The 11,152-nt window shown below is 44.1% G+C and overlaps 1 protein-coding gene across 1 annotated transcript in view; it reads right to left on the bottom strand.

Moving 5' to 3' along the window:
* Positions 1-793: 793 nt before the first annotated feature.
* The window catches only part of LOC123768050 (proline-rich protein HaeIII subfamily 1-like), a 29,066-nt gene continuing 18,707 nt past the window's right edge, over positions 794-11,152 (bottom strand). The window contains exons 3-4 of the transcript XR_011223184.1: positions 2,604-3,691; positions 794-2,337 (exon numbers count right to left, since the gene is read on the bottom strand). The gene's annotated coding sequence lies outside the window, so the exon portion shown is untranslated. The remainder of the gene's footprint in view (positions 2,338-2,603; positions 3,692-11,152) is intronic.

The raw sequence follows: 11,152 nt of genomic DNA, 5'->3' as shown, positions 1-11,152 counted from the left end.
GTGCAGGACGCCAGCGGTGGTAAACAACAGAGGTGTGCAGGACGCCAGCGGTGGTAAACAACAGAGGTGTGCAGGACGCCAGCGGTGGTAAACAACAGAGGTGTGCAGGACGCCAGCGGTGGTAAACAACAGAGGTGTGCAGGACGCCAGCGGTGGTAAACAACAGAGGTGTGCAGGACGCCAGCGGTGGTAAACAACAGAGGTGTGCAGGACGCCAGCGGTGGTAAACAACAGAGGTGTGCAGGACGCCAGCGTTGGTAACCAACAGAGGTGAGCAGGACGCCAGCGGTGGTAAACAACAGAGGTGTGCAGGACGCCAGCGGTGGTAAACAACAGAGGTGTGCAGGACGCCAGCGGTGGTAAACAACAGAGGTGTGCAGGACGCCAGCGTTGGTAACCAACAGAGGTGAGCAGGACGCCAGCGGTGGTAAACAACAGAGGTGTGCAGGACGCCAGCGGTGGTAAACAACAGAGGTGTGCAGGACGCCAGCGGTGGTAAACAACAGAGGTGTGCAGGACGCCAGCGGTGGTAAACAACAGAGGTGTGCAGGACGCCAGCGGTGGTAAACAACAGAGGTGTGCAGGACGCCAGCGGTGGTAAACAACAGAGGTGTGCAGGACGCCAGCGGTGGTAAACAACAGAGGTGTGCAGGACGCCAGCGGTGGTAAACAACAGAGGTGTGCAGGACGCCAGCGGTGGTAAACAACAGAGGTGTGCAGGACGCCAGCGGTGGTAAACAACAGAGGTGTGCAGGACGCCAGCGGTGGTAAACAACAGAGGTGTGCAGGACGCCAGCGGTGGTAAACAACAGAGGTGTGCAGGACGCCAGCGGTGGTAAACAACAGAGGTGTGCAGGACGCCAGCGGTGGTAAACAACAGAGGTGTGCAGGACGCCAGCCTTGGACGCTGGAAGTCATGTATCATTATGAGTATTAAAGTCAGTAAGTAAGCAATGGCTTTATATCAACTGTACAAGCAAGACTTCCCCAGCAACACGCAACACCACAGAGCCGATGCTTGGTGCTCGTCCTGGTCACTTTCCTGGTTATTTCTTTCTCTGCCATCCAGCTCCTGCTGGGGCCCATAACTCTACTCCTCTCTTGACTCGTACTGATATTCCCTTCATCTCTCTACTTTTTCCGTCGCCCACCCAATGTTCTGTGGCTCGTATCTTTGTGAGTAAATGGTATACGATTTGTTCAATTTATCTCCCCCCCCCCAAATGTTCCACTTTTCTTCCTGATCTTAAACACCTGTTGGACTAAACAAATCCACAAGGGCCGTGACGAGGATTCGAACCTGCATCCAAGAGTATTCCAGACGCTGCCTTAATCGACTGAACTATGGCATGGTCAAAAGGAGTTGAAACCAAAGTTCTTCTGAACTTACTGGATCCTGCAGCCTCTCCGAGACACAAACCAGGGTTTTACACAACTCCCCCCCCTGCACTCGAGCTATGTCAATAGGCCGTTCTCCCTTTTTGCCCTTACTTCTCTCGGACGCAGGTTCGAATCCTCGTCACGGCCCTTGTGGATTTGTTCATTTGATGCATCACACAATTGTGATTTCTGTGTGTAACCTGTTGGACTCCTTACCAGAGCCGGTGCTCCTTTTGGGTGATTGTAACAGTCGACACACCCTCCGGGGTGATGCTCTGACAAACACCCGAGGCCGTCTTCTCGAACCATTTGTCCTCTATTCTTCTGTGTCTCTTCTGAATTTTTGTGAAGCCACTCATGTGGACTCCTGTACTCGTCCCCTCTCCTGTCTTGATCTTTCTCTCTGCTCGTCTTCTCTTTAGTTAGATCTTAAGTGGCGGGTTCTTGATGACCTCCATAACACTGATCATTTCCCCATCCTTGTCACCTTTTTCTCTTTTCACCCTCCCCCCCTCTCCTTCCCTAGGTGGCGGTTAGCCAAGACTGATTGGAATCTATTCACAATTAATGCTACTCTTTCCGACTTTTCCTCTCTGCCGCTCCCTCGAGCCCTCCTCCTTTATCATGACACCGTCTTCGACGCTGCCCTCCGCTCTATTGCTGGCTCTACCTCCCGGGGCACGAGGAAGTGTGTTCCCTGGTGGCGTGCAGACTGTGCTCGGGCTGTCCGCTAAGTGTGCAGCCTGGAAGAAACACCGCCGCCGGCAAACGTCTGATTCCTTTAATTTGTTTTGGTAGGCGAGTGCGGTGGCCCGTAGGACCATCCATACAGCTAAACATGAGAGCTGGAAATCTTATGTCTCCACCATTACGTCCGATACTCCTCTGCTGCAGATCTGGAAGAAAATCTGGAAGATAGCGGGTAAGTTTGTTCCAGATGTCTCATCAGTCCTTCACCTCCTTACAGTTCACCTTACAGTCTCCGTGGTGTAGTGGTAAGACACTCGCCTGGCGTTCCGCGAGCGCTATGTCATGGGTTCGTATCCTGGCCGGGGAGGATTTACTGGGAGCAATTCCTTAACTGTAGCCTCTCTTTAACGCAACATTAAAATGTGTACTTGGATGAAAAAACGATTCTTCGCGGCAGGGGATCGTATTCCAGCGACCTGCCCGAAACGCTACGCGTACTAGTGGCTGTACATGAATGTAACAACTCTTGTAACCTCCGTGGTACTCTTGTGGCAGATCCAGTGACGGTCGCGGGTCAACAAACTGGGTTCCCACTTTTCGACTATTAGCTCTGGTTCTCATCTTCCTCAATCCTTCCTTTTTCGTAAGCCCGTTCTTGAATCTCTTCCCTTTGATTTCCGCACTCATCTCCTACTTCCCTATAACGACCCCGTCTCTCTCTCTCCGAACTTTAGTCAGCTCTGGCTCTCTGCAGTTCTACTGCAGCGGGCTCAGATTATATTCATTATGAGATGCTTCACCATCTTCTTTCATGCATGTTACGGTATCAACACCGTCACTGGAGTATAGAGTGGCGATTTCAGCGCCATTTATGGGTCAGCACTCCAGCTCCGCCTAGTATTGGGAGCTACGTAGACAACGCCATCTGTTGAGGGTGGTGTGGTATCAATGAACGGCCCCGGTTTCCTGCCTCAGTTAGAAGGAGAGGTCGATGTGGATGACCTCTGGTGGGTGACGTATTGTAATCAACGCCATCTAGGTTGTGGCTACAAGTTACAATTTCAATTCCCAGGTGGATGGGTGTTATCCTAGTGTCACCCAGTGTACCGTCTGTCTAACTAATGACGTTTTATGTTCACAGAGGTGATGTAAGCAGGCGCTTGCACTGAGGAGGGCATTTCACCTTGGGCAGTCCTGAACTCTTGATCTGGTCCTGTGTGAGGAGTAAGTGGCCGCCGTCGGTTAGATCAGTGTGTTAGCTAGTGATGTATGCAGTGTTGTATGGACCGACGTACCCAAGATTGGCCAGGAAGAGTTACACGATGAAAGTGTTGTGTGTGTCGTGAAGTGCTGCTAGCAAGCCACTAGACTCTTCCGCCAGGGTGCTCGGTACCTTAGTATATGATTGTTTGAGACCCCTGTCAGCGTGTTGCTGAACCCTCTGCCAGCGTGTACCTGGAGAGTGGAGGCGGGGTACTGGCACATCGTGTATGAACATACAGTGTGTGAGGACTGGCCCGTGTTGAAGGTGAACTCGCCGGTGTTTACCATTAGGAGTGGACGACGTGTACCTGGAGAGTGGATTCACCGGGACTGATGAACACTGCTCTTGTACTGTGTCCTGCGTGAAAGACACACTGGTGTAAATAGGTGTAGTAACACTTTAATATATATATATATATATATATATATATATATATATATATATATATATATATATATATATATATATATATATATATATATATATAGTGGTGAAGGTGTTAATATATTGGTAAAGGTAATTGTGTAGTGCTTATCCCCCCCCCGCCTCTGTTTATTCATAACACTACTACTAGACACAGCCAGTTCTTGAAAGCTTACCACCACCAACTTGGGGTTGGGTATAGAGGAAGAGGTTATAACAGCAAGAACCCGGTTACTGGACCAAGCGGCCGTAACAGTGCACGTCTCAATATTTACTGAATCTGTATCATCGTATCTGGGAGTCGTCGTCAGTCCCTGAGGACTGGCTCCAGGCGGTGGTTCTTCCTGTTCGGAAGACTGGGTCAATAGGGTCATCCCTTAAGGACTTTCACCACATTGCCCTCACGAGTTGCGTCTGCAAACTCTTTTTACGTGTGGGCAATGTCTGTCTGATGGGGTTCTTGGAACACCATCACCTCCTCTCCCCTTCTCAATTTTGTTTTCACAAGTGCCGCAGGACGACTGATGTCCTGGTGAACTTGGAGGTCTATATTCGTACTGCTTTTGCTGCGAAGACCTCCGTTGTTGCCGTCCTTTTTAACCTGGAAAAGGCGTACGACACAGCCTGGCGGTATCACATTCTGTCCCAACTTCGTTCTTTTGGCCTTCGTGGTAATCTTCCTCTCTTCCTCCACAGCTTCCTCTCTTGTTGTTCCTTTAGAATGAGGCTTGGTGCCACTCTAGTTGTTCCCTTAGAATGAGGCTTGGTGCCACTCTAGTTGTTCCCTTAGAATGAGGCTTGGTGCCACTCTAGTTGTTCCCTTAGAATGAGGCTTGGTGCCACTCTAGTTGTTCCCTTAGAATGAGGCTTGGTGCCACTCTCTGGTACCAAGATCACATGAAGGCTCTGGCACACACTTGGCTACAGGCTCCTCCTCTTATATGATTGTCACCTAATATTGTTAATGAATAAAGCCTATTCCTACTGATGCATATAACAGACTCATAAAATAAATGGGTGTATAGGAGTAGGTTTCAACTGAGCTAAGGTAGGATTACAGCTCTTGCTTGCAGTTTCACCAGGTACATCATTTGACAGCCCTTATGAACCCCAGTCTTGGTTAGAAAAAAAGAGTGAGACAGAGAGAGGGAGAGAGAGAGAGAGAGAGAGAGAGAGAGAGAGAGAGAGAGAGAGAGAGAGAGAGAATAAGACAGAGAGTGAGAATGAGAAAGACAGAAAGAGAAGCAGAGAGGGAGAGAGTGAGAATGAGAGACAGAAAGAGAAATAGAGAGAGAGAGAAAAAGAGAGAGAGAGAGACTCGGGGACCGCCGGGTAACCTATCTAATGCATCTTGAAAATAATAATAATAATAATAATAATAATAATAATAATAATAATAATAATAATAATAATAATAATATCTATATAAATAAAAATGTAAATATTCGTTTGTTCAAAATCGCTAATCTCCGAAAGTTCTTCACCGATTACTTTGAAATTTTGACACAGCGTAGCATTCGAGGACGCACGTTTTTATATACCTAATATATAGATGCCACACCTGTGACAGGTAAAAACATATTTTTGTTTAAACAGCACCATCAGTTGGACGTAATAGCAACACACGCTATACTAAATATGTTACAATTCCATTTCAATGTTTCCGATTGCATTGATAAATTGAATTTTCATAGATTTCGATTTATTTTCATTTTGACTGAATTATTTTGTGTGACATTGCATTGGAATTGAGCTGTGTTGTTTACTATACTATTCATTTTGTGAGAATCGTTTATTTTTTTATTTTTTTATGGATTTTCATTTTGTTTTTTTAACTGGTTTTTATTTTTCAGTGATGCGAACATCAGATCATTTGATGTTCCCGTTTTTCTGATGCGAACATCAGATCATTTGATGTTTCCGTTTTTCTGATGCGAACATCAGATCATTTGATGTTCCCGTTTTTCTGATGCGAACATCAGATCATTTGATGTTCCCGTTTTTCTGATGCGAACATCAGATCATTTGATGTTCCCGTTTTTCTGATGCGAACATCAGATCATTTGATGTTCCCGTTTTTCTGATGCGAACATCAGATCATTTGATGTTCCCGTTTTTCTGATGCGAACATCAGATCATTTGATGTTCCCGTTTTTCTGATGCGAACATCAGATCATTTGATGTTCCCGTTTTTCTGATGCGAACATCAGATCATTTGATGTTCCCGTTTTTCTGATGCGAACATCAGATCATTTGGGAACGCATTAGGTGAGGGAATGGGGAATGGTGGGGAAGACGAGGGGACGGGGAAGTGGAGAACGGAGGAAAGAACTAGGGGACAGGGGAGTGCGGGATGGTGGGGAGGACGAGGGGACGGGGAAGTGGAGAACGGAGGAAAGAACTAGGGGACAGGGGAGTGCGGGATGGTGGGGAGGACGAGGGGACGGGGAAGTGGAGAACGGAGGAAAGAACTAGGGGACAGGGGAGTGCGGGATGGTGGGGAGGACGAGGGGACGGGGAAGTGGAGAACGGAGGAAAGAACTAGGGGACAGGGGAGTGCGGGATGGTGGGGAGGACGAGGGGACGGGGAAGTGGAGAACGGAGGAAAGAACTAGGGGACAGGGGAGTGCGGGATGGTGGGGAGGACGAGGGGACGGGGAAGTGGAGAACGGAGGAAATAACTAGGGGACAGGGGAGTGCGGGATGGTGGGGAGGACGAGGGGACGGGGAAGGGGGGAATGGGGAGGATAGGGGGGACATGGGGAGGGCTGCTGTGGCTCAGAAGCACACATGCTTTGCTGAGCCACAGCAACACGTGGCCGGGTACAGCTAATAATAATAATAATAATAATAATAACAATAATAATAATAATAATAATAATATTACATATACAAGTATAGAGAGTAGGATGTTAGGCGCAATAAAACACAGCAATAACGTCGAATTGCTTTAATTACACTTAGTAAATTATCAGCTTAAATAATGTTACTGGAGACCTGATTTATACGTATAGTGTGTTAGGTCAGTTGTATTGTGTGTTAGGTCAGTTGTATTGTGTGTTAGGTCAGTTGTATTGTGTTAGGTCAGTTGTATTGTGTGTTAGGTCAGTTGTATTGTGTTAGGTCAGTTGTATTGTGTGTTAGGTCAGTTGTATTGTGTGTTAGGTCAGTTGTATTGTGTGTTAGGTCAGTTGTATAGTGTGTTAGGTCAGTTGTATTGTGTGTTAGGTCAGTTGTATTGTGTGTTAGGTCAGTTGTATTGTGTGTTAGGTCAGTTGTATTGTGTGTTAGGTCAGTTGTATTGTGTGTTAGGTCAGTTGTATTGTGTGTTAGGTCAGTTGTATAGTGTGTTAGGTCAGTTGTATAGTGTGTTAGGTCAGTTGTATAGTGTGTTAGGTCAGTTGTATAGTGTGTTAGGTCAGTTGTATAGTGTGTTAGGTCAGTTGTATTGTGTGTTAGGTCAGTTGTATAGTGTGTTAGGTCAGTTGTATTGTGTTAGGTCAGTTGTATTGTGTTAGGTCAGTTGTATAGTGTGTTAGGTCAGTTGTATAGTGTGTTAGGTCAGTTGTATAGTGTGTTAGGTCAGTTGTATAGTGTGTTAGGTCAGTTGTATTGTGTGTTAGGTCAGTTGTATTGTGTGTTAGGTCAGTTGTATAGTGTGTTAGGTCAGTTGTATAGTGTGTTAGGTCAGTTGTATTGTGTGTTAGGTCAGTTGTATAGTGTGTTAGGTCAGTTGTATTGTGTTAGGTCAGTTGTATTGTGTTAGGTCAGTTGTATAGTGTGTTAGGTCAGTTGTATAGTGTGTTAGGTCAGTTGTATAGTGTGTTAGGTCAGTTGTATAGTGTGTTAGGTCAGTTGTATAGTGTGTTAGGTCAGTTGTATTGTGTGTTAGGTCAGTTGTATTGTGTGTTAGGTCAGTTGTACTGTGTGTTAGGTCAGTTGTATAGTGTGTTAGGTCAGTTGTATTGTGTGTTAGGTCAGTTGTATTGTGTGTTAGGTCAGTTGTATAGTGTGTTAGGTCAGTTGTATAGTGTGTTAGGTCAGTTGTATTGTGTGTTAGGTCAGTTGTATTGTGTGTTAGGTCAGTTGTATTGTGTGTTAGGTCAGTTGTATAGTGTGTTAGGTCAGTTGTATAGTGTGTTAGGTCAGTTGTATAGTGTGTTAGGTCAGTTGTATAGTGTGTTAGGTCAGTTGTATTGTGTTAGGTCAGTTGTATAGTGTGTTAGGTCAGTTGTATTGTGTTAGGTCAGTTGTATAGTGTGTTAGGTCAGTTGTATTGTGTGTTAGGTCAGTTGTATTGTGTGTTAGGTCAGTTGTATAGTGTGTTAGGTCAGTTGTATTGTGTTAGGTCAGTTGTATTGTGTTAGGTCAGTTGTATAGTGTGTTAGGTCAGTTGTATTGTGTTAGGTCAGTTGTATAGTGTGTTAGGTCAGTTGTATTGTGTTAGGTCAGTTGTATAGTGTGTTAGGTCAGTTGTATAGTGTTAGGTCAGTTGTATTGTGTTAGGTCAGTTGTATAGTGTGTTAGGTCAGTTGTATTGTGTGTTAGGTCAGTTGTATTGTGTGTTAGGTCAGTTGTATAGTGTGTTAGGTCAGTTGTATTGTGTTAGGTCAGTTGTATTGGTGTTAGGTCAGTTGTATTGGTGTTAGGTCAGTTGTATTGGTGTTAGGTCAGTTGTATAGTGTGTTAGGTCAGTTGTATAGTGTGTTAGGTCAGTTGTATAGTGTGTTAGGTCAGTTGTATTGGTGTTAGGTCAGTTGTATTGTGTGTTAGGTCAGTTGTATAGTGTGTTAGGTCAGTTGTATTGGTGTTAGGTCAGTTGTATTGGTGTTAGGTCAGTTGTATTGTGTGTTAGGTCAGTTGTATAGTGTGTTAGGTCAGTTGTATAGTGTGTTAGGTCAGTTGTATTGGTGTTAGGTCAGTTGTATTGGTGTTAGGTCAGTTGTATTGGTGTTAGGTCAGTTGTATTGTGTGTTAGGTCAGTTGTATTGTGTGTTAGGTCAGTTGTATTGGTGTTAGGTCAGTTGTATAGTGTGTTAGGTCAGTTGTATAGTGTGTTAGGTCAGTTGTATAGTGTGTAAGGACAGTTGTATTGGTGTTAGGTCAGTTGTATTGGTGTTAGGTCAGTTGTATTGGTGTTAGGTCAGTTGTATTGTGTGTTAGGTCAGTTGTATTGTGTGTTATGTCAGTTGTATTGTGTGTTAGGTCAGTTGTATTGTGTGTTAGGTCAGTTGTATTGTGTGTTACGTCAGTTGTATTGTGTGTTAGGTCAGTTGTATTGTGTGTTAGGTCAGTTGTATTGTGTGTTAGGTCAGTTGTATTGGTGTTAGGTCAGTTGTATAGTGTGTTAGGTCAGTTGTATTGGTGTTAGGTCAGTTGTATTGTGTGTTAGGTCAGTTGTATTGTGTGTTAGGTCAGTTGTATTGTGTGTTAGGTCAGTTGTATTGGTGTTAGGTCAGTTGTATTGGTGTTAGGTCAGTTGTATTGTGTGTTAGGTCAGTTGTATAGTGTGTTAGGTCAGTTGTATTGTGTGTTAGGACAGTTGTATTGTGTGTTAGGTCAGTTGTATTGTGTGTTAGGTCAGTTGTATTGTGTGTTAGGTCAGTTGTATTGTGTGTTAGGTCAGTTGTATTGTGTGTTAGGACAGTTGTATAGTGTGTTAGGTCAGTTGTATTGTGTGTTAGGTCAGTTGTATTGGTGTTAGGTCAGTTGTATTGTGTGTTAGGTCAGTTGTATAGTGTGTTAGGTCAGTTGTATAGTGTGTTAGGTCAGTTGTATTGGTGTTAGGTCAGTTGTATTGTGTGTTAGGTCAGTTGTATTGGTGTTAGGTCAGTTGTATTGTGTGTTAGGTCAGTTGTATAGTGTGTTAGGTCCGTTGTATTGTGTGTTAGGTCAGTTGTATTGTGTGTTAGGTCAGTTGTATTGGTGTTAGGTCAGTTGTATTGGTGTTAGGTCAGTTGTATTGTGTGTTAGGTCAGTTGTATAGTGTGTTAGGTCAGTTGTATTGTGTGTTAGGACAGTTGTATTGTGTGTTAGGTCAGTTGTATTGTGTGTTAGGTCAGTTGTATTGTGTGTTAGGTCAGTTGTATTGTGTGTTAGGTCAGTTGTATTGTGTGTTAGGTCAGTTGTATTGTGTGTTAGGTCAGTTGTATAGTGTGTTAGGTCAGTTGTATAGTGTGTTAGGTCAGTTGTATTGGTGTTAGGTCAGTTGTATTGTGTGTTAGGTCAGTTGTATTGGTGTTAGGTCAGTTGTATTGTGTGTTAGGTCAGTTGTATAGTGTGTTAGGTCCGTTGTATTGTGTGTTAGGTCAGTTGTATTGTGTGTTAGGTCAGTTGTATTGGTGTTAGGTCAGTTGTATTGGTGTTAGGTCAGTTGTACTGTGTGTTAGGTCAGTTGTATTGTGTGTTAGGTCAGTTGTACTGTGTGTTAGGTCAGTTGTATTGTGTGTTAGGTCAGTTGTATAGTGTGTTAGGTCAGTTGTATTGTGTGTTAGGTCAGTTGTATAGTGTGTTAGGTCAGTTGTATAGTGTGTTAGGTCAGTTGTATTGTGTTAGGTCAGTTGTATAGTGTGTTAGGTCAGTTGTATTGGTGTTAGGTCAGTTGTATAGTGTGTTAGGTCAGTTGTATTGTGTTAGGTCAGTTGTATAGTGTGTTAGGTCAGTTGTATAGTGTGTTAGGTCAGTTGTATTGGTGTTAGGTCAGTTGTATTAGTGTGTTAGGTCAGTTGTATTGTGTGTTAGGTCAGTTGTATTGTGTGTTAGGTCAGTTGTATAGTGTGTTAGGTCAGTTGTATTGTGTTAGGTCAGTTGTATTGGTGTTAGGTCAGTTGTATTGGTGTTAGGTCAGTTGTATTGTGTGTTAGGTCAGTTGTATAGTGTGTTAGGTCAGTTGTATAGTGTGTTAGGTCAGTTGTATAGTGTGTTAGGTCAGTTGTATTGGTGTTAGGTCAGTTGTATTGTGTGTTAGGTCAGTTGTATAGTGTGTTAGGTCAGTTGTATTGGTGTTAGGTCAGTTGTATTGGTGTTAGGTCAGTTGTATTGTGTGTTAGGTCAGTTGTATAGTGTGTTAGGTCAGTTGTATAGTGTGTTAGGTCAGTTGTATTGGTGTTAGGTCAGTTGTATTGGTGTTAGGTCAGTTGTATTGGTGTTAGGTCAGTTGTATTGTGTGTTAGGTCAGTTGTATTGTGTGTTAGGTCAGTTGTATTGGTGTTAGGTCAGTTGTATAGTGTGTTAGGTCAGTTGTATAGTGTGTTAGGTCAGTTGTATAGTGTGTAGGACAGTTGTATTGGTGTTAGGTCAGTTGTATTGGTGTTAGGTCAGTTGTATTGGTGTTAGGTCAGTTGTATTGTGTGTTAGGTCAGTTGTATTGTGTGTTATGTCAGTTGTATTGTGTGT

Source organism: Procambarus clarkii, chromosome 58 (assembly GCF_040958095.1).
Source record: "Procambarus clarkii isolate CNS0578487 chromosome 58, FALCON_Pclarkii_2.0, whole genome shotgun sequence".
Lineage (NCBI taxonomy): Eukaryota > Metazoa > Arthropoda > Malacostraca > Decapoda > Cambaridae > Procambarus > Procambarus clarkii.
Note: the sequence above shows the minus strand (reverse complement) of the source record. Positions and strands in the feature narration are given on the sequence as shown.